At 38.5% G+C, this 23,051-nt stretch overlaps 1 pseudogene; it reads left to right on the top strand.

The window, feature by feature from the left end:
• LOC102865077 overlaps positions 1–21,611 on the top strand; it is a 62,574-nt pseudogene extending 40,963 nt beyond the window's left edge.
• The last annotated feature ends 1,440 nt before the right edge of the window (positions 21,612–23,051 follow it).

The raw sequence follows: 23,051 nt of genomic DNA on the forward strand, positions 1-23,051 counted from the left end.
ATATATATATATATATATATATAGTGTGTGTGACAGATTGAATTATTTGTCTCAATTCTTTACTTGTTTCAAATAGAAATTACATATTTGCGCTTGAGTGTTTTCTCTCTTGTCACACTGGAGAGCAAAGTGTATTTCCCCATATTTTGTCTTTGACTTGGCTGAGTGATCTGATTTGGTCATAGTGGTATTAGTGGACCTGATGCAAGCAGAAGGGGCTACTGTGGTCAAGTTTATTCTCTGGCAATGTGATTATCCATAGTGACAAGAGCTGCCCCTCACCTCTTCCACCCTCCCAATCATATAGTCAGGGCTCTGGAATGCCCACACGTGGAGCAGACTTGAATACAACGCAAAACCAGAGGCTAAGACTAAGTGTGGCCAGTACTAAGACAAATCTTAGCCAACCCATTAAAAGGTGAGAAATGAATCACTAATAGCTGCTTTTCAGTGAGAAACTATGACATCATTTATAATCTATCTTAATCTAGAAGTTCTGTCAAAACCTATCCAGCATCACAGCAACACACAGGCTTCCACTGACAGAAAGGTGGTAATGGGACTTGAAGAGCATTGGTCAGGAACAGAACCTTTGTCTCCCACAGAGAAAGAGAGAACTGCACAACATTATGTTGGCAATCACTGTAAAACCACAATTGGTACTAGAAGCAGAGTGATGATGTAACAAATCTCAAAGTATAGGGCATTGGCTTTGGGACTGAAGAACTTGAGAGAAAAAATTGTTGAGGAAGCAGGAAAATGTTGACCCATGTTTCTCACTCAGCATGTACATAACAGATGTGGTGTGACTATTATTGTCATTATGTACTGCTGAGTAAGAACCAACTCACGGCCTGTCCTCCTGAGATTATCAGAGGCAGTAAATTGTATAGGAGGAGATTGCCCATCTTTCTCCTAGAGAGAAGCTGGTGTATTCAAACTGTGTTTCTTTGGATTGGCAGCACAACTCCTTACCAATAGGCCACCAGAGTTCCCTATGACTATTATTATACATGACTAATACTTTCAGTGAACTGGAAGGCCTCATAAACATGGGGGGGTAGACATTTCAAGACCCAATACTGGTAGCATAAGTGATCAGCTGTTAACTAAATTCAGAAAGATCCTACAAAAAATAAATTCAGAGAAAAATAAGTGTATTTATAAACAGAACTGAGGATAAATAAACAGAGTCAAAGAATCTTACTATTTGGACAAATGGAAAACAAAACTATAATAAGGATTATTAAAGGTTAGAACTAAAAGTCACTATGGTTCTTTTTTTCAAATTCATTGTTTATACCATCATTCACTTTTATACAATTATTCATGTACATTATTTCAACCATGGACATTTAGTTTTAAACAATAATTTCTGTACATTGTGTTCTGTATCATGAATTATAATTGATCTGTTACTTTTATCTCCCTGACTCAAGTCCCCATTGTGCCTTACCTATGTGTCCACTCCCCGTCTCCTCCTAATCTCTGCTTCTCTAGTTATTTCCTCTTCTTTTCTCCTGCCCCACTTCTCCCCTTTCCCTTTTAAACAGTTATTTATACCTTGTTCCTATTTGCTAAATGCCATAGCCTTATTATCTTTATCTTGATTCTTCCCAGGTTGATCCTTCCTTGCCTTAATCCTTGCAGTAGTCCTTGTCTACCCATTACATTTCCATCCTTTGCCCTCGCCATGCACCCCAACTCTCAGGTACCTTCCTATTGTCGCTATAGCTGTCTAATGCAATATTTTTATTTTGTGACTGAATTATTTCACTCAACATAATGCTCCCTGGACTCTTTCATGTTGTGTTGTACGCTATGAAAATGCCATTGTTCTTTAATGAAGCATAGTATTCCATTGTGTAAATATATCAAAATTTCTCTATCCATTCATTTGTTGAAGGGCATTTAGGTTATTTCCATTCTTGCTATTATGAATACTCTATGAGTATAGGAACATACCTCTGTTTTTATCTCAGTTCTAATGTCCTTTGTGTATATTCCCAGCATTGGAATGGCTGCGTCATATGCGATTTCTATGTTCAGCTTTTTTGAGGAAATGCCAAACTGCTTCCATGGTGGTTGTATCATTTTACAGTCCCACCATCAGTGTGTGAGAGTTTCAACCCCTCCACATCCTCTCCAATATTTATTACTTGCTGTCCTGTTAAATTTTACTACTGCTATTTGGATGAAATGGTATCTCTTAGTGGTTTTGATTGGCATCTCTCTGATTGCCCCTGATTTTGAACATTTCTTCATGTGTTTGTTGGCCATCCAGATGTTCTCATTAGTGAAGAGTCTTTTCATATCTTTTGCTCATTTAGTGATTGAATTATCAGCCTTTTTCTTGTGGAGGCCCAGTAGTATTCTGTAAACTTTAAGTTGAGATCCTTTTTTGAAATATCATGTCCAAAACTTTTCCCAGTTAGTAGACTTTATTTTAATTCTATTGGGAAAAGTTTTTGTTACACATGTTGTTGTTGTTGTTTTTATGTGCCGTCGAGTCACCTGTGACTCATTGTGATCCTATGTACAATAGCCCTAAACCCTCCTCTATCCTGTGCCAATCTCACTGTCTCTGATACCCCCCCCACCCTGATTACCCCAGTCACTGACTCAATCCACCTCATAGAGGGTCTTCCCCTCCTGCACTGTTCCTCCACCTTCCCAAGCACAATGTCCCTCTCCAAGGACTGGTCCCTCCTTGCAACATTTCCAAAGTATGTCAGACAAAGCTTGCCTCCAAGGAGTAGCCTGGTTTAACCCTCTCTAAGATGACACTGTTTATTTTCTTAACAGTCCATAGTATATTCAATAGACGGTATCATTCATCAGTTTTATCTTCTCCTAGTTCTGAATTTTTAGCTATATTTGCAAACCTATTTATGCCATAGGGTAGGGTTTCTAAGTTTGTTTCCATTTTGTCAGTTATGATCTTTATGGTTTTGGATTTTACACCTAGGGCTCTGATGTACTTTGAGTTTGTGAGATGTGGATCTTGTTTCCGTTTTATGCAGGTAGATGCCCAGTTTTGCAAGTATCATTTGTTGAACAGGTTTGTAATTCCTCCATTTAATAGGTTTATTTCCTTGTCAAATAACAATTGATAATAGGTGACAATAGATTGGTAGGTTGATTTCCGGGTTGTGAATTCTAATCCATTGGTCCATGTATTTGTCATAGTACCAACATCATATTGTTTTAAATACTATGGCTGTACAGTAAGTTTTGAGATCAGGGATTGCAATACCTCTTATTTCATTTTTATTTTTCAGAAAAGCTTTACTTATTTGATGTCTCTCTGTTTTCCAAACAAAACTGCAAATTGTCCTTTCTTTCTCCTGGAAGAATGAATTTTATATCTGTATTGAAACTGCATTAAATCCAATAGAATAATTAAAAAATAATTTATCATGACCAAGAGTGATTTATAAGAGAAAAGCAAGGATGGTTCAACATAATAAAACAACATACGTCATTACATTAATAAAGCAAAAACCAAAAACCACATGATCCTATTAATCGATACAGAAAAAGTCATTCACAAAATCTAACACCCCTTCCTGATTTAAACACTAAACAAAATAGGAATAAAAGGGGATTTGCTCAATACAGTGAAAAATATATATGCAAAACCAATAATCAATATAATTTTTAATGGTGAGGGGCTAAAGACATTCTCCTTGTGAACATGGACCAGACAAGCATGTCTACTCTTACCACTCCTATTCAATATTGCATTGGAAATGCTTAGAAGGACAATAAGACAAGAGCAGGAAATAAGAAGCATTCAAATTGACAAGGATGTGATCAAACTACCACTAAATGGAGATGATATTATTGTGTACACAGAAAACCATAGAGACTATCAAAACACTGTTAGACCTAGTGGAATAATTTAGTAGGATGGCAGGATATACAATCAATGTACAAAAATCAGCAACAAAGAAGGCATGGTAAAGGAAACTCGAAAAGCAGTATCATTTACAATAGCCAACCCCAGGAATAAACTTAACTAGATACCTTTATAAGAAAACTAAAGAACACTACTATAAGGAAAAAATATGGGAGCTAACTAAATGGGAAAATATTCCCTGTTAATGGCTGCTGTTGTTCTTGTTAAGTATGACACAACCCTATGAACAACAGATCTGAACTCTGTCTATTCTGTGCCATCCTTATCATTTCTGCTATATGATCCCACTGCTATGGCTGTAACACTGTGTAGAATCGCCACTACATCAGTCCATCTCATTGAGAATCTTCTCTTTTGCTGACTCTCCACCTTTCCAAGCATGATGTCCTTTCCCAAGGAATTACCTTTCCTAACAACATATTCAAAATGTGAGATGAAATTTTACCATCATTACCTCCTAGAAACATTCTGGTTGCCCTTTTCCCGTAACTTATGTGTTTGTTCTTTTGACAATCCATGAGACCCTCAGCATTCTTTTCCAATACCACAACTCAAAGACATAAATCCTTCTTCTGTCACCCTTATTCATTGCCCAGCTCTCAGAAGCGTAGCAGGTGACTGGAAAAATCATGGCTTGGATCAAATGCATCTTAGTCTTAAACCTGATATCATTGCTCTTTAGTATTTTGGAGAGTTCTCTGACAGCTAACTTTCCCAGAAAAACATCTTTTGATTTCTTAACTGCTGTTAATGATAATTTTTGTGTGTGGATCTGAGCAAGATAAAATCATTGACACAGTCAATCTTTTCTCCATCTATCATAATGTGGCCTATAGGCCAAGTGGTGAAGATCTTAGTTTCCTTGATGTTGAGATTCAATTCATATTAGAAGCTTTGATCTTCTGTAACAAGTATTTCAAGTTCTCCTCCTCATTTAAAGCAAAAAAGGTTGTATCATCTCCATAAAGCAGGTTGTTGATAAGTCTTCCTCCAATACTGATACCACATTCTTCTTCATCCAGCTTCTTAAATAATTTGTTCAACACACAAATTGAACAGGTATGGAAGGGGGATACAGCCCGATACATGCCTTCCTTGATTTTAAACAATACAGTGTTCCCTTGTTCTGTTAGGACAAACAGCTTCTTAGTCTAATTATAGGTTTCATATAAATACAATTAAGAGTTCTAAGAATTCCCATTCTTCTCAATGTTAGCCAATGTTTGTTATGATCCACACAGTCAAATGCTTTTATATAGTCAATAAAACACAAGTAGACATTCTTCTGGTGTTCTCTACTTTAGGCCAAGATCAGTCTGACATCAGCCATCATCTGTCTCTTCTAAATCCAGCTTGAACATTTGGCAATTCTCTGTCAATGTACTGTTTAAGCCATTTTGTATTATATTCAGCAATACTTGGCTTGCATGTGATAATAAAGATAATTTTGGGAAATTTCCACATTCTATTAGACCACCTTTTTTGGAAATGGGAACAAATATCCTCCAAATTTCCTGGCATAGTTTTGTGAGCATGTCTAAGGCTACATTGTTGAGAAACGGAAATTGGTATCCTATCAATTCCTGGAACCATATTTTTTGCTAATGCCTTCAATGTATCTTAACCATGAAAGTTTTGTTTGTTTTTGTTTGGGTTTTATTATTTTTTTTTAATTCACTCCTTCTAAAGAGAAACATTTAAGAAGGTTTTGACTGCTGATACAAAAATTCTCTAGCTACTCTTTCCCCAGACGTAGTCAATCTGATTCTTGTGCAGACTATCAGGTAAGGTTGATGTGTAAAGTTGCCTTTTGTATTTTTTTAAAAAAAGACATTTGCAGTAAAGTATTTGATGTCACTTTTGAAATGGAGAAAGGATGGTAATTTCCCCTGATTGAATGTATCTATTAAAAATATTAATAAAATAATTTGTTTAGTATAACTTCAACAGTGTACAGCTCTCAGTGGAAATTTTTAACTTAAAGTATATTAAATAAAAAATAAAATTAATAAAAGAATTTTTAAAAAGGTATTTGCAATGAATAAATTATTGTATGGACAAAATTCAATCATTTTCTCTCCAGCTTCATTTCTGTCACCATGTCCATAATCTCTGACTACCAATCCTTCTATCTTGCTTTTGCATTCCAGTCACCAATTACTCTTAATGCATCTTGAGTGCACATTTGGCCAATTTCAGACTGCAAACTTTGATAGAATTTCTCAATTTCTTCATCTTTGGCTTTAGTTATTAGTGCAAATAAGACTTGCTTTAGCAGATTTCCTTGTAGATGTATGGATAGTATTCTATGAACCACAAAATTTTACTTAAAGGTAAATCTTGCAAAGGCCTTTTTAACAATAAGTGCAACACCATTCTTTAATTTTTCTTTCCCAACATAATAGATCATATGATTGCCTGATTCAAAGTGGCCAGTGCCAGTCAATTTCAATCCACTAGTGTCTATCTTTATATATTGCATTTCATTTTGACAACTTTTGATTTTTCTACATTCTTTCTTTGCACAATTCATGTACAAATTGTTAATGTTTTGCAGCTGTCTCTCCTTATTTTGAATATCTTGAACTCTAATTCTTCAACCTCCAGTATTATGACTAAGAATGTTTCTCTATTGTTCACAGGGTTTTCAAAGGCCAGTTATTTCAGAAGTAGATCACCCGTCTTTCTGTCAGTCTGTCTCAATCTGAAAACTCCCTGTAATCTGTCCACCATGGGTGATCTGCTGATATTAAAATACCGATTGCACAGCTTCCAGCATCACAGGAGCCAGTAAGGTACCTAGATACAGCAATTGACAGAGTACTGAGCTTATAAGAGCAAACCATGATGAAGCAAGCATATACATACTCAAATCATAAAGTAGCACTCCAGAAGCCCTTTCTCCCAACAAAAGAAATTGGCAGATAAATGCTGAAACCCATAACAAACCATAAAAACAACCAAGCAAGCAGATACCAAGCAGAGTCAACATGAATCTAATGACTTCTCCCACCAAAGACAGTCCCATTTGCTTTGGCTGGCTATGTCCAGTTGGAGGATGGAGTGAATAACATGGTTCTTTGAAGCAGAAAAAATACCTGTGGATTCTCCTTGGTTCACAACTTTCCGCAAGCACAAGAGAGCCTGAGAAATTTGTTCCACCACCAAATCAGGTATATTCTCCAAAGCCACCTAACAAAGTAGCCAAGAGGGATTTTACCAAAAAGAATCTCCAAATAAAAAGTGTAATCAAGAGTCATGAATAGGAATGGACTGGATTTGGAGAGCAACTCCCAAGAAGCAAATACAACTCAATTCATTGCCACCAAATCAGAACTGACTCATAGCTGAGTCTTCAGAGGCTATAAATTACAAGGGAGAAGACTGAATATCTTTCTCACTGAAACCACCTAGTGGATTTGAACTGCCTGCCTTTCAGTTGGCAGTTCAGGAGGCCAACAGAGCTCCCTTCTGGGGAGTAATAATGGGCTCTAGTCTAGGAACACTGCATCCTCCCAGAAGAGAGGAACCTGAAAACAATGACTATAAACACTGCTGTAAGGTCATAATTGTTAAGTGTTTCTTGTCAAGGGGATGATTTCCAAAGAGGTGCAGGAGCCTCTTTGAGTTAGAACTAGAAAGTTTATACTCAGATATAAGCCTTTGATACAACACTGCTACAAAAAAAGACACCAACACCTAAAGAGGGCAAGTGAAAGAAACAGGTTTATTAGACGTTCATAAAAGACTATGAATGAGTTAGGACAGACTGACCCTATCCTTATCTTATACATGAATATATATAAATGAGTGTGTGTTTGTGTGTGTGTGTGTGTGTGTGTGTGTGTGTGTGTAGAGTTTACACAGCTTTATGGTGGTACACAGCTTTCAATGGATTTATGGTGGCCCTTGGGGTCTGCTTTTCCACCATCCCCTTCTTTAGATGAGTCTGTCTTCCCTATGTTGTTTTGCCACCATTTCACACCATTATCCAGAATAGTTTGACTTGTTTACTTTGTTAGAGATTCCTTCGCCATTCCTTATCACTCCTCCCTGAGAGAGATTTAACTCCAATTCATCAGGAGATGTGGCATTGTATTCACTTTGCTACTTCTTGCTTTAAAAGGGTTTTGTAGGGCAAAAATCTTTTCTCTCTACCTCAAAAGACCCCCTTTGGCAATAGGACTATTGTCTACTAATGTAGACTGTTGTGGTGATTGATTTTGGAATTTAGATGAACCGCTTCAATGGTGCTTAGGAACATAGGTTCATATCCTTGAAAGTGCATCACTTTAACCTGGAACTGTTGCAGTCTACAGGAAACAAAATTCCCAAACAAGAAGAATGGTCCAAATGTGCATACAAGTCCTATCCTAAATAACAATTCTGCAATAGGGAGAAATTAGGTCATAGATAGTAGCCATCTTTTCTTTCTTTTTAGATACTTCCAGCCAGTCATTTGGAATAGCTTTCTTTTAGGAACTTGACCCTCTATTAATACTATGTTGTTTACATAAAAGCAACAGGAAGAGTTTGAAAGAGCACGCAACTCCTTTTTTCTGCTAACAAAAAAACCCTAGAGCTATGAGGGGATCTATTATTTGATGTGAGAGAAAATTTAATGACATTTGTAGTGCTTCCAATGTCTGCCTTGTGTCTTTGGCTGTACTTTTTTTTTTACCCTAAAATGTAATCTTTATTCTTTTAACACAACGTTTTGATCCTAGGAAGAATACTTTCTGTAACTGTTTTTCAAAATTGCTTCGAATATCACAATCTTTGTATTTTCATGTACATTCAAATTCATCTTATCAGTTTTACATAGTATTGACTGTATATTGTTGTTGTGTGCCCTCGAGGCAAATCTGATTCATAGTGACTCTATGAACAATAATAATGAACCTTGCTCTATCCTGAGCCAATCTCACCCTCTCTGACATACTTGACTCCATTTGCACACTCTATCTCATTCAAAATCTTCCTTTTTTATGTTGACCTACTATGTATTTTTTTTAAACTATGTCTGTTGTGTGCCATAGAGTTGAAACTGACCTATAGCTTACCCACCTGTGGGTTTTCAGAAGTAATCACACAGGAGGAAATTGCCCATTCTCCCGAGGAGCAGCTGGTGTCCTCGAACTATGCGCCAACGGGATTACAGTGCAGCTCCTTGCCACTAGGCCACCAGAGCTGCATATGATAAATTACACTTGTAAATTTTGCTAAGGCAGTGACTAATAAAGTAATTTTTATTCTTAATAGAGGTAAACTTTTCTTCTTCCACCTTTCTTCTCAAGGAATTTTATCTGAAGAAGTCTTGAGAGCTAACGTTCTATACACTGGAATTGGCTTTTCTGAGGTCATTTCGCCTAGAAGTGCACGTGGGTTAGGTGTAAATATGTCGTGGCTACAGCGGGGGGGAAGGGGGAGCTTCTTTGAGCTCTCACATAACCACCAATATCTTGCTGATGTTGGTAAATGTCTTTCCACTTACTGGTTTTGTTGGGTTCCTTAAGGCTCACTTTTCTCATTCATTGTTGACTTTGACATTCCGGATAGAGATACAGGGGAAGTCCAGTCCTCCTTTCCCACTTTATAAAGGCTGTCATAAACTACACTTTCTATAGCTACTCTGATGGCTTAAAACAGGAGGGAAATCTCTAACTTGTTTTTGGATACCTCATTGCCCAAGTTCAATACTACACTTTTTATGCACGGCATTTAGAAAAGTTTGGTCTTTTTGAGATGCCGGGTGTTAACTTTAAGAATAATGCCAAGATAAAGGGTTAGAAGCAACCCAGAATTTGTTTACTAATTCAAATGTCACATTATTTACTGGCTACAGGTTTTGAAACTTAATCCAAGTGATTTTGGCGAAATCTGTTCTGGCCTCAGGTGGAGGGATACCAGTTTCTCAAAGAGTTTTGTTTATTGGTACGGCTATGTAGCTCCAGTGGTCTCTCTCTCCCGCCCCGCCCCCCCCCTTTGCTCCCTACTTCTCTCACACACACATACACACACAGTTTTGGCTCTTTTGTGACAGATTCGGCAATCATTTCCTTTTTCTCTCCGAACTATAATTGGAAAATAATTTATCCCCTCCCTCACTGTATTATACTGTATTATATTCTGCCTTGCGTGGGGCCTTAGATCCAATTCTAGTCTTTGATTCAGCTCACAACGAGTAGGGGAAAAGAAATTATTTTCTAGAAATTGCTTCCTTTCAGATATAGAATATAATCTAATTAGAACAAAACAATGAAGCCAAGTCAAAGTAGAACATTTACCATCTTCCTAGGGTGAATAACAGGGTGGGTTCTAATGAGAGCTGGAAATAAATCAGATGTTTACCTAGGCTACTGAAGTCACGTTAGTGTGCTCGGTTGGTTTTTTTGTTTGGTTTGTGTGGGGTTTGTTTGTTTGTTTGTTTGTTTTGTTTTCGAACAGTAATTTTAAGTTTATTTGACTTGCAGCTGAACTCAGGTGATTCTGGCTCCACTGTAGGTTCTTCAATATTTTTGTCTTGAGAAATCCGTGTTCAAGATTTCTCTTTTTCTAACTTAATTAGCGTAGTAGATAAAGGAACACATGTAGGATATATCCAGATGGGGCCCAGCTGTTGTTGTATGCTGTTTTCTTTATGGGCTTTATAAAGAACCCAGTCTTCAGGTTCAATTTTATTTGGCTTATCTTTCTCTGAAGGGGCTGGGACAGTCTCTTGCCCATAGTCTTAACAGTGCTAGCTCTGCCTTCCCTAAGCTGTGACATGCTTTAAAATTTAACTTGCTTCTGTATGTCATACATATCTCATATGGTGACAGTTTTTATTACAAGCTGTTATAGCATACACAGTGCAATTAGCAATAGGTTCTTCAAGCTGGACTGAGTTTTCAGGGTCCTCTTTATGGTCTGACTCATTTTCTCTACCAAAGACTATGTAGAACATTTTACCATTCGTCTTTTTTCCACTTTTCTTACACCTTTATGGCTTTTACAACCATAACAACTTTTCTTAGCTTTCAAATTCTGACAAAGTCAGACCTATCACTCAACAACAAAAACCACTCTCTTTTCCTTCTATAAGGACTTAGTACCATTCTTATTATCTTTCTGCTTAACCATAAATATTGACTAATTCTTGGAATCTCTGGGTCAATCTACTGAAAAGCAAATCTTAAGTCTTGAACAAATCTCCACTTACCATCTGGCTTCCAGATTGTGTTATAAGATAATTTTTCAAAAGTGCTTGCTTTTTTTTTTTTAATTGCTTAATGATGGGTGCTAAGCCTTGTATTCTTCGTGCAGGAGAAAGGCAATGCTGGCTTCTTTTATAATATCCTGCACCTGATATTAAGTGATAATGCTTTTTTATTTACACGTGAAACTCCAGCTGTTTAAGGCTAGCCATCAACCCCAAGTGCTGGATCTGTAACTTCAGTGGCGTATTGAGGCTTCCTGGCATTGAGCTACCATTACTCTTTTAATACCATCTGAAGCACTGACGTAAAAAGAACTTTAGCATTTACTTCTGATAACAATTTCAGTTCCAATAAAGGTGCAGGAGTTTCAGGCATAACTAGAAATTGATGGGAAAATAATACTCTATTCTATATACAGTTTAACGGGGGAGTTTGATGTCTTGTCACAGGTCATCCCTCAATACCCACAATAGTAAGTTAGTGATAAAAAATAAATTAATAAATTTTAACAAAACCCCAAAAAGTTAGTGAGGGGAAAGAAGACTAATGAAAGATTGTAAGACCAAAACCTTGCACCAGTGTCAAGAAGTAAGGGAATTATCAGAGATGCCCATGCATGCCAAGACTCCTCCCAGCATATGGTGATGTTGTGCTGATCACTTCTCTTAGCCCTGAGGGAGCCAGGGCCCTATCAGTCCCATTGCTCTTCTGCCACCAAGACACACTTGGGGCATTACTGAACCTTGTGCTTATGGGATCTGCACTAAAAGTGGCAGGAGGCTTCTCTTTTACCCCTGTATATTCTTGCAGCCTTTTTTGACACTCCTGGCTTACACGACCAAGCTTCTCGCACTGGAAGCAAGAGCATTGGAACCAAGGATTTTGAGCACGTCTGCTGGACCAGAAGGACTGGGATTTTAAATGTTCTGGTGGATCAGTTCCAAGAAATTAGACTGTGAGTTTCAACTGGTCCTTCTTTTCCTTCTCCAAGTCCGTATTGTTGAGCACTGTAGCAGTCAAAAGTTCATTTGAGTCACACTGGGGACCTAAAGCTTTTTCCCTGAAGTTTCCTTCTAGTATCAGGGAAGACTAATTGATGAAATGGGAATTCATCACTATTCTTCCCTCATGAGATTCAGGGTATAAGTTGGTTAATTTCTGCATTGCTTTCGCCAGCCTGTTCCTAACAGCCGTGGGGTTCTTTTTCTTATCCTGTGTTATTTCTGCTAACTTAAGAGTAGTTCACCCATTTCACCTGAATGTCTTTTATTCCTTCTGTGAGATAAGCCTGCATGCTCATCCCTCAACTGAAGCTCTTCTTTCTAATTGATAACTCTGAAGTGCTTCTATTATAGGGATTGCCTGAACTCTTTCTCTCCTAAGGTGTGGTGGTTGTTGTTATGTACTGTTAACTGACTTGCCACTCATAGTGACCCTACGTACAATAGTTCTATCTGGAACCAATTTTATTGTCTCTGACATACCTATCTTTATCTCAGTCACCAACTCAATCCCTCTCATCCAGGGTCTTTTTCTCTTGTGCTGTCCCTCTACACTTCCAAGCATGATGTCCTTCTCTAAGGACTGGTTCCTCCAGGCAACATGCCTAAAGTATGTGAGACCAAGCAGCCTGGTAGATGTGGTGTGTTGTTGTTATGTGCCATCAAGTCACTTGCGACTCATAGCAACCCTATGCACAATAGTAGTGTGCATATTATTGGTCCAGTGTCTAGCAGCACTCAGAAGAACATCAGAAAGACAGCAAAACTGCTAGATCTTTCCATATTAAGCAAAAAAAAAAAATAGTAATATTTTGAAATTTCTCTTTAAATCTCTAGGGATTTTCAGGAAAACCTTCCAAGTTTGCCTTTACAACTCTATATTTTCCATACTAAAGGGGAAGTGGACTTCCATAGTGTTTCCATTAGGGCCCTCTTGCTTTTGGAGGGTGCATATAGCAGGGTACAAGTTTTGAATTTTGGGGAGGAATTAAAACTCTTTTGGGGATTACTTGGGGAGTTTTAGCTTCATGGTATGGAGGGGGAGCTGCTGACTGATGTTCTGGGGTATCCCTTCTAACTACTACCATCGCAAGACAGTCTCTCAAAGATGTCTGATGTTAGTTGCTCTGTTGCAGGCAAAATAAATCAAGCTGCATTATAGTGTTGCAATTTATGGCAGTATTAACTGACTTGACCTCTGAATCGCTTCCTCTGAATGCTTCATTTTAAGTTTAGATCATTTTATTTTTTCCATAGGCAACCTTAGTGATGTTTTTGCCGATGCTGAAAGTTGTTTTATAATCATTCTGGAAAACAAAGGATCCATAGGAATGCTTGGGACTGAGCCCTGATGTCTCAGTGGCTGTCCTCTCCTGTGGGCCTTTGTCCACCCTGTGCCCGTGCCCTGAGGCATCCCTCCACCACAGTGAACATGGCACTTATGCCTAGGAAAGGTTGCTTTATTTCCTGGCACGCTAGAAAGTCCAGCACTCTAGATTTCACAGGCAGTTGATTCATGGCACTCAAATTCTTGACACTTCCTCCTATAATCCTTGTTCTTTACATCCACCTTGGGAACTAAATTACATCTTCTCTCCTGTTTGCTCCCAAACTCCTAGGTCACATTATTTACACAGCTGTTGAAAACTGGTTTGTGTGTTTATCGTCAGCTTTCCAGACTAACAAAAGTAAACAGGCTAGCCAGCCTTATGACCATCAAATGCAATCTATTTTAATTTTTTGCTAATTTAGAAGTTTTATTCTTTAGAAACTCTTCAGCTGCAGCTGTTTACTCTATTACTATGCCTATTTCCCCTGAGTCTCTTTATTGCCTTCGTCATCCTCCAAGTTAAGAGTTTCTCTTGTCGTGGTTTCATTCCTGTATCATTTGCCTCTTATTCTACTGAAACTGTCAAAGTTTATGAACCCAAGGCTATTGCCACATGAAACTGAAGATGAAAAGGAGAAAAATTTAAACTTGGAAATATTCCCTGTTCCACACTCAACCAGCCTGAAAATCCAGGATGGGTGAAAAGTTTCCTATAAGAAAGGAAAGCAAACAGGCAAACAACAAAAAAACAAAACAAAAAAACCCTTCCTAAGCTTGTTCCATTTAAAAACATCAAAGGCACATGTATGTAAGCTTCTGCTTTGAACCCTTCACTCCTTCCTCAATCCTCTCTGCCTATTGCAGTTACTGCAGCTGCTACTGCTTGCAGCATGGCCTGGAGAGAGTGGTTGGCAGAATAAGATTTTTATTTTTTTTACTGCAAGTTTGTACCAAGTTGAGATATAAGAGTAAAGAGTCAGCAGCCCCAACTAGCCACTAAAACCCCTAACTCAACCCCAAACTGAGCAGCTACCAACAGGAAAAGAGTACTATGGGCAAACTTCTCCATTACTGCTTGGCAAATCTGAGGAAGAAACACCAACTGACCACCTGCAAATCTTATTTCATGCCCCAGCTAGCAGTATTAACAAAATTAAAGGTTTACTTACAATCCCACTGTTTCCTTCTTGCAGGAAGTCTAAGAGTATAAAAATAAACAGATAAAACTGATTGCTTAGGTAAGAAAGTGAGGGAATAAGCCTTGAAATGATCCCCTACAAAAAGGAAGCTTCCCATTTCCAGTCCAGAGAGCTTTCCTAAATCTGGGGAATATCTCTGTGGCTGAGACTCACAACAAGGATATTTAAATAACACAGTAAAGCATCCCTACAGAGACAATAAGTTTGGCACAGGATAGAGCAGGTTTCAAGGCTATTGTACATAGGGTCACTATGAGTTGCAAGTGACCCAACGGCACATAACAACAATAACAACCACCTCTATTAAATTTGCCTAATTTCTCTAAGATTCCCTATCAAAACTGTGTCTTAACAAAGTCAAGACTGACTCAGGGGAACCAGGTCAGTAAATAGGCAGATACATCAGGAGGCAAAGCAGTCCCTGGCACACAGGAAGGCAGGGGCACAGGCCTCAACTTGGTGAGGGAGACAAGCACAAAACAGATAAAAAGATGAGCAACCATACACAGTTCAACAGTTTGTGCCAGAGGGAACAAAAACGTGGACATAAACTAAAGAAGTGAAGGAAGTGCAATTTTTAAATCATGGCTCTTTGATCCCCAAGGTATTCTTCACAATGCTGAGCATCCAGGCATGTTGTCAGGAATGGCTAGTTCCTAGAAAAGGGACAGAATCAACCACAGAAAGAAAGACCCACAAAGAGACCAGTCAACACAGTGACTATAACAATAAGCTTGGGTATGAAAATGGCACACGATAGGGCAAGCTTCCACTCTGCTGCTCATAAGGTCACTGTGAGTTATATTATAGTCAACTTGATGAGCCTAACAATGATATCTGCATCATAGGGCTGTGATGATTAAAAAGTGTAAAGAATATATCAACTATCATAGAATAAGCATTCAACAAATGAATAGTTGTCAAAAACCTAAATGTGCAGAGAAAAATGTGTGTTATAATATATTGACTGTGAACAGATAGAATTTGAGCATGATACCATCAGTTTGTTCCTATGAAAAAGGAAGAGATCCAGAAGGCATTCATTCCGAAGAGGGGCTTGTGAAAGCAGGCTATGTAGGTCCTTTATGCTTATTTCTTAGGAAATAATGTCAAAACTGTGTGCACAGTTCCAGGCAGTTTGAGAGAGTCACCTCAAGGGTATGCCATACACTTTCCTAGGGTTCCTGATCCTCCAAATGGCTGCACACTGATAATTCTCTAAAACAGCACAATACCCAAAGGGAAACCATTCCACAGAGCTATTGGTTGACTTCAAGATGACTTTAGAAAAACAGTTCCTAAAAGACTCAAGGTTCAAAAGAAAACCCAAAAGCTGTTGTTTGGTCTGTGTGGGTTACCTCAGTCTCATTCGTTCAAAAATCTGGATTCCAGGAGAATTTAAAAAAAAATTTTTTTCAGTTATTATTGGTTTATTTTGTAAACCTTGCAAGTTTAAAAGATCATTGAAAGTACTAATCATGTAACGTAGAACTACTCCCCAAAAGAGAGCTCTGGTAGCCTAGAGGATAAGGAACTGCACTGCCAACACAAACGCATGTAATCTGAACCCACAAGCTGTTCTGTGAGAGACAGCAAATCTCTGAAGTGACTTAGAATCTTTAAAAATCTTCTGATGGGTCAGCTATGAATTGCTTCTGATTTGAAGCAATGAGAGGGGTTTTTGTGTGTTGGGTTTTGTTTGTTTGTTGTTTTGCAGTGAGGTTTTTTAAAATTTTTGTTTTCCAAAAGTTATGCTGATTTATAGTGCTACCATCAGCCTATGAATTTCAGGACACTTTTAAACAAGAGCATCTTTTTAAACCGTGGTTAGTTTCACAGATGAGAAATAGTATGCCATAGATATTTGTTTCCATTTTTTTATAGCTTTCATTACAAGTGAGGTAGAAATATTAATTTTATCTATTTTCTAATATCATTTAAGCTAAAAGCTTGGAATTTCTTTCTATAAACTATCCATTACTTACCAGTTTCCGTCCAATTACCTTGAAGCTAATCTTGCCTGATAGACTTAACCTGGAGCTCCTAGTCTTAACTTATTTCTGTGCATTCTTACATGCCAGACGTGTGTGGCTACTGAGCACTTGCACTGTTTATCATACCTCATGTGGATATGATGGTATTTTTACTATATTGTGTTAAATTAAGTATATTATTACCACTTATTTTACCTGTTTCTTTTTACCTCTCTCCCCCCTCCCCTAGATACTATTAATTATAATGGCTTCGTTTTTCTGGGTTAGATCTTTAACTATTACTTGCTCTATAATTCCTTCGGCTACAATGTCACTGCTCTCACTCACATGTTGGATCCCCGCGATGCAGCCCATTGCACAGTCCATCAACGGTGATCCATGGATATGTCTTCAGAGAATGCTTTACTAAATTCCAATCCTTCATCTCAGAGTCCCTGCCCCAGTTAACTCCCCAAGCCCTACCAGCTTCTTATAGTATCTGTAGTCCCATCTTCCTGTGCTTAAAAAATCCCCATGTCTGGCAGCATAACTCAATTAGATTCTATGGCAAATTCCCCAGTGAAATGGCAAACACAATAAGGACTTTAAGTCCTACGATGTTTTCTTTTTTAATCTAAACAGACTGCATCCTTCTGACCTATATATTTATATCCTCTTATGCACGAGAGAAGGATGGGCAATCTCCTCCTGTGTGATTAACTGCCTCTGTGAACCTGCCAGAAAGACAGCTATGGGTCAGTTCCGATGTGATGGTACACAGCAACAACATAGAAACTTGATTTTGCTGAGTTCTTGTTATGTTTTTCCATTAAAAGGTCAAGAATATCAAGGCAAATAAACAACGTTGTATGTTTTCTGAATTCCCCTACCTCTGCCTACACTTTTCAACATAACCCTTCTCTAACCACATTGGTGAAGACAATCAAAGGTTATGCTTGTAGCCACTCATGCGCGAAAGTCCCCCCAACATCGATTGCAACTGACCAAAATGTCACAGGTATTACTCATTATTCCTGGGCTGCTTTTCTGTTTGGGCGCTTTGGTTGGTTGGTTGGTTGGTTGGTTGTCTGGGCGATTTTTCAGCTGGACTTTAGAAAGCGGTAGAAGCATATGTCAACTTACCTTGCCTTTGGTAGGAGACTTTTTAAAAGCCGTTTAAGAGAAATTGAAGGGAAAGAAATCTATAACGCTAAAACCAACAAGTCTATGTTGGAGGAAGAGCAATTAGATTACTCCTTAGAGGCAATAATGGTAAAAGTTAATGTTGCATACTTTGGGCATAGTGTCAAAAGGGATCAGTCGTTGGGAAAAGACACCTGCTATGAAACAGGAACAGTGGAGGGTCAGAGAAAGAGTGGAAAATCCTCAACAAGATGGACTGACCCAGTGACTGCATGGGCCAGGGCCGGAGCATGGTGGAGTTCGTGGTGATGGTGCAGGATAGGGCAAGATTTTGATTTGTTGTTCTTAGAGTAATGATGAATTGTAGTCAGCTCGATGCCACCTAACAACACCAACAACAATGTAAACATTAAGCAGTTGAAGGGATTTTCGTGTGTGGGTTGGAAACTCAATCTGATTTCTTAGGTTCACAGCAATTTTCTTGTGTGGATTTGCATGATTGGGGGGCTTCTGTACCTGAGGGAAATATCGGTAGCACATTTTTCATGCCAGACCAGCTTCTCCCATGCTTCTACCCTACTGGTACGTTTCTCTCCACTTCTCCTGCTGTCCTCATGTGTGCCAAGGGAACACAAACCAATTTGAATATGTAATCATGTGGAATAATAAGCTCAAGTGTACTCTCCAGGGTGTTCTCTGGCTGCTATGCAGCTCCCTGCAACTAGTTTCCTAAGTGCTTTGAGAGATGCTGAGAATACCATGTTGACTGTGAACCTTTTAACAGTTTAGTCATTCTCAGCTCTCTCTGGCTGTGAGCATAGCTCCAGAGAAGGTGTAGGAAGTGGGCTGATGGGAGAGTTTCCTCCCTTCTAACTCTCACTGGGGAAGCGCAGCACAGCCAGAGGGAGAGAGCTGGGCAGGGTTTGAATCATTATATTTTAAAAACATTCATTATGTTGGCAATGGAGCTCCCTGAAACTAGCTTTTTATTCCTTTGTACGAATCAAAGAAAGATCTCCAAAAACATATTACAGTACCAGGAAGTAAATAACAGTTGCCTTGTTTTATGACTATCAGAAATGTCAGAGGAAAAATGCCTAAATATTTTGATTAATTTCAAAGTAGATGAGATGATATGTAGGTATTTACACCACCACAGTACTTCTCAGATGGAATCAATTTTGAAACTGCAGCATCAATGGTAGGCTATTCATCTTAAATAGCAGTTTTCAATGAGGGCTTCATTAGTCTGAGGCCTTTTGAATCTGATTCAGATACCAATGTACCCAGTTTAATGGTAAACACTCCACTCTGGGTATAATAGTCCACAAGTATGTGAAAACATGCTGTTCTCTTGACTATGTCCTAATAACAACATCAAGAAACATCTGAATGATAATCCATTTTCCTTTACCTTTATAGCCTCCAAATTTTATTAGTGTTAATTAACAATGTTGCTAAGGTTAAGGCTTTCTCTAGCATTGCTTTTATTTACTTATTTATTGGATTAGTTAATTTCTTTTTAATCTATCTGAAGATTTATTTCTCATACACCCATTAATAGACATTTTAATATTTTTTTAACATTCATTACTATTGACTAATATAATTAATTACAATGTCTAATCAACACTATAGGGAGTTCTGGTGGCCTAGTGGAAAGAAGCTGTGCTGCAATTCTGAAGGCACAAGGTTTGAGGCCACCAGCTGCTTTGCGGGAGAAGGGTGGGCAGCCTCCTCCCATGCAATTAACAGCCTCGAAAAACCCTCTGGAGGGTCAGCTATGGGGCAGTTCCAACTCAACGGGACATAACAACAACAATCAACACTGTGTGTTGGACTTGACTTACCAACACCTAACAACCACAACGGTCAACTCCTTATTGTGTACTGCCTTTCCCTTCACTCAACTTGTCTATTTGTTAGTTTTTACTCTCCTCTCCTTCCCTTCTTATCCTTGGTCAGCATCCAACATTGACTGAAAACCTTTTCTTAGCTTTTTATTATAGTAGTATGATCAGGGAGCTCTGGTGGCCTAGGGATAAGGAATTGCACTGCCAGACCAGAGGCACATGATTCATATCCCCCAGAAACTCTGCAAGAGAAAGATGGACAATCTCCTCCCATGCAATTGGTAGTCTCTGAAAACCTGCTTAAGTGTCAACTATAAGTCAGTTTCGACTTGATGACATGTAACAATAACAATATAAGTTAATTCTTCTTTTGTGACTGATATATGTCATTCAGCATAATATGTTCTAGATTCATGCATGGTGTGTTGTATTTCGGGAATCCTTGATCATTTAAAGTGATGTATAATACTCCATTGTGTGACTCTACCACAATTTCTCTAGTCACTTGCCCACTGATGGGCACTTTGACTGTTTCCAATTCTTTGACATCACAAATAATGCTACAGTGAACATAGCTGTGTTTGTTAGTTTGGTTCATAGCTCTTTTTTCTTTGAGGTATATATGTAGTAGTGGGATTTCTGTATCAAATGTTCTGTTGCTTTTAAAAGTCTAAAAATCACTCTGGTTTCAGACTTAAGTGTGTCAGCTTTAGGCCAGAGTTTCTGCTGATTGTACTGGAACTATTTTTAGGTGAGATTCTAAAAAAAGCAGCTTGCTGTTGAGAGTTAAAAGTGCACACACATCTTTGTGTGAGCAGAAGATAATTCTGTTCATGTCCCACTCCTGGAAAAGTACCATAGAGGGGGGGTTGAGGTACCTTGGATTAAGAGTTACTGTCCCACCATGGAATATTATGTATCACTAAGGAACAATTTCATAAATTACTATATATAACACTCAGTATTATATACCAAAATATATTCTACTAAGAGAGTCAAAAGAGCATTCTGCTGAGTGAACTAACTTTCTCATAAGGACAAATACTGCATAAGACCATTATCATACAAATAGAAGGATAACAGAGCAAGATGTGTATAAATGTTCAAAGGAGAAAGGAAACAGAAAAGGGGACGAGAAATCACTAGCAGAAGTTGGTGAGTGTATGGGGGAGTGAAAGAATAGGAAAAATTCAAAAAGAACTTAAAAAGACGGGGTAATAATAGACATAGATCAATTGTAATTAATTACCAGTTCACTGTCCTGAAATAAGCAGAGGGAAGGCACTAGTGAGGTTTTGTTGTTGTTATTGTTGTTGTGTACCATTGAGTCGGAACTGACCCATAGCTGAGCCTCCAGCAGGTTTTCAGAGGCAGTTAATTGCATGGAAGGAGATTGCTCATCTTTCTTCCACAGAGCAGCTGGTAGCCTCAAACTACATGCATCCAGGATTGCAGAGTAGCTTCTGCTTTCTACATCCTTAGTTGTGGATTGCTTAGCTCTTTCTGGCGCACTTACCTTGGCTGTTGTTGCTTGTGACATGTGCCTAGGCTAGGGCCTCTGTGTTTGCTTTGGAATGAGCCCAGACCAAGACTGATACAGAGACCAGGACTGAAGCTAGCATCCTATGACAAAGTGGGAAATATAAAATTATTCTTGTGGTTCAAAATTACTTCAAGATAGGAAAAGTGCCTGTGCAATGTTCTCATGCTGCTGTTTCTGCCTACAAGTAAATTCAAAGACGAAACCCTGAATGGTTCAAAGAATGAGAATACTGTGGCCTGCCAAAAGTGGTTAGTGGTCAAACTCCTCATGAAGAAACGTTGGTTGAATCACTAATCCATGCCAAACTGTTAGAATAGATTGTAAATTTAATCCAAGATACTGGACATACCCAGATGGCATACCTAGAGGCTCTAGGACTGGCTTGGGAATTGATCCAAGACCAGCAGATCTAATTGACAAAGTCACTGATCACCTAGAACTTTACTAACTGGAATTTTATGTGATCAAATGATCTAACTGGAATTTTATGTGATCAAATGATCCCTTCACCACAAGTCATATTCTAAAAATTTATACTGACTCTTTCCCTAGATTCAGTACTCTTGATATAAAAATAAATTCCATTCCCATGGTACTTCTATTTTTTAAAATGTAATTATATAAAATATAATTTATATAAATAATTGTATAAAACACAATGTAACTGAAAGATTGCATAAAACATAACGTACATGAATGAAACACAATGCATATAAGATTAGTATACGCAAACTGATGAAGATATTAGCAAGGAGGGGGGGAAAAGTTGCTCGGTAGTGCACATGGTGAACAAAATAAGTTCTACTTCTAACTGAAAGGCTGGAGGTTCAAGTCCACCCAGGAGCAACTCAGAGCTGGCAATTTACTTCCAAAAAGCCAGCCACTGAAAGCCCTAAGAAGCACATTTCCACACTGACACACACAGCTCCCCATGAGTTTAAAATCACTTAATGTTTGTGTGTGTACTGTCAGATCAGATCTGACTGGTACAGGAGGATTGTTCCTCCTTCTCCAGCAGAGCATCTGGTGGATTTGAACCATGCAAATAGAGATACCATTTGACCCAGCTATTCCACTACTGGGAATATACCCTGAAGAGACCATAGCTGACATCCAAGCAGATATATGCACACCCATGTTTATTGCAGCTTTGTTCACAATAGCAAGGAGTTGGAAACAACCTAAGTGCCCATCAACAAACGAATGGCTAGAGAAGCTGTGGTATATTCGCACAATGGAATACTATGCTGCATTAAAAAACAAGGAACTCATGCAATATTATTCAAAATGGTTGACTCTGGAGAACATTATGCTGAGTGAAATATCCCAGTCACAAAAGGACAAATATTACATGATGCCACTGTTGTAGAATGGGACTGTCCTTGGGGTTGGGGAGAGACTGAGTAAGATGGGTTCAATAATGTATACTGCACTGAAACAGAGGAGGGAGAAAACTGTTTAAAAGAGATATATAACTAGGTATTTCTGTCATCACAGGAGACTAGAGCGAGGGCTACATGGTGGAGGGGACCTCGGGGAGGGTTTGTAAAACAATGAAAGAATCTTTTCTTTTACTTTTCCATAATTTTTGGACTCATGTACTTATAACTTGTTAGTCAAATTTGTGTCTTCTAGGTTGCAACACCCCCATGATACATCTTCAAGGATATGAACATGTACGGCCAAGCACAATCAATAAGAGTGCATCTAAATCCCAAAATCAATCTCCATAATAGTCTATGTGTTTCCTACTGCCAAAGGGGCCCTTTAGAGTAGTGAGAGAAGATCTTCACCCTGAAACCCACAGCGTCCCTTTTCAGCAGGAAGTAGCTAAGAGAATACACCATCCCCTTTTCCTTATGACTCAGGGTGAAGTCTCTCTCAGGGA

This window comes from Elephantulus edwardii, unplaced genomic scaffold (genome assembly GCF_000299155.1).
Source record: "Elephantulus edwardii isolate Elephantulus edwardi_28Jun2011 unplaced genomic scaffold, EleEdw1.0 scaffold00245, whole genome shotgun sequence".
Taxonomy (NCBI): domain Eukaryota; kingdom Metazoa; phylum Chordata; class Mammalia; order Macroscelidea; family Macroscelididae; genus Elephantulus; species Elephantulus edwardii.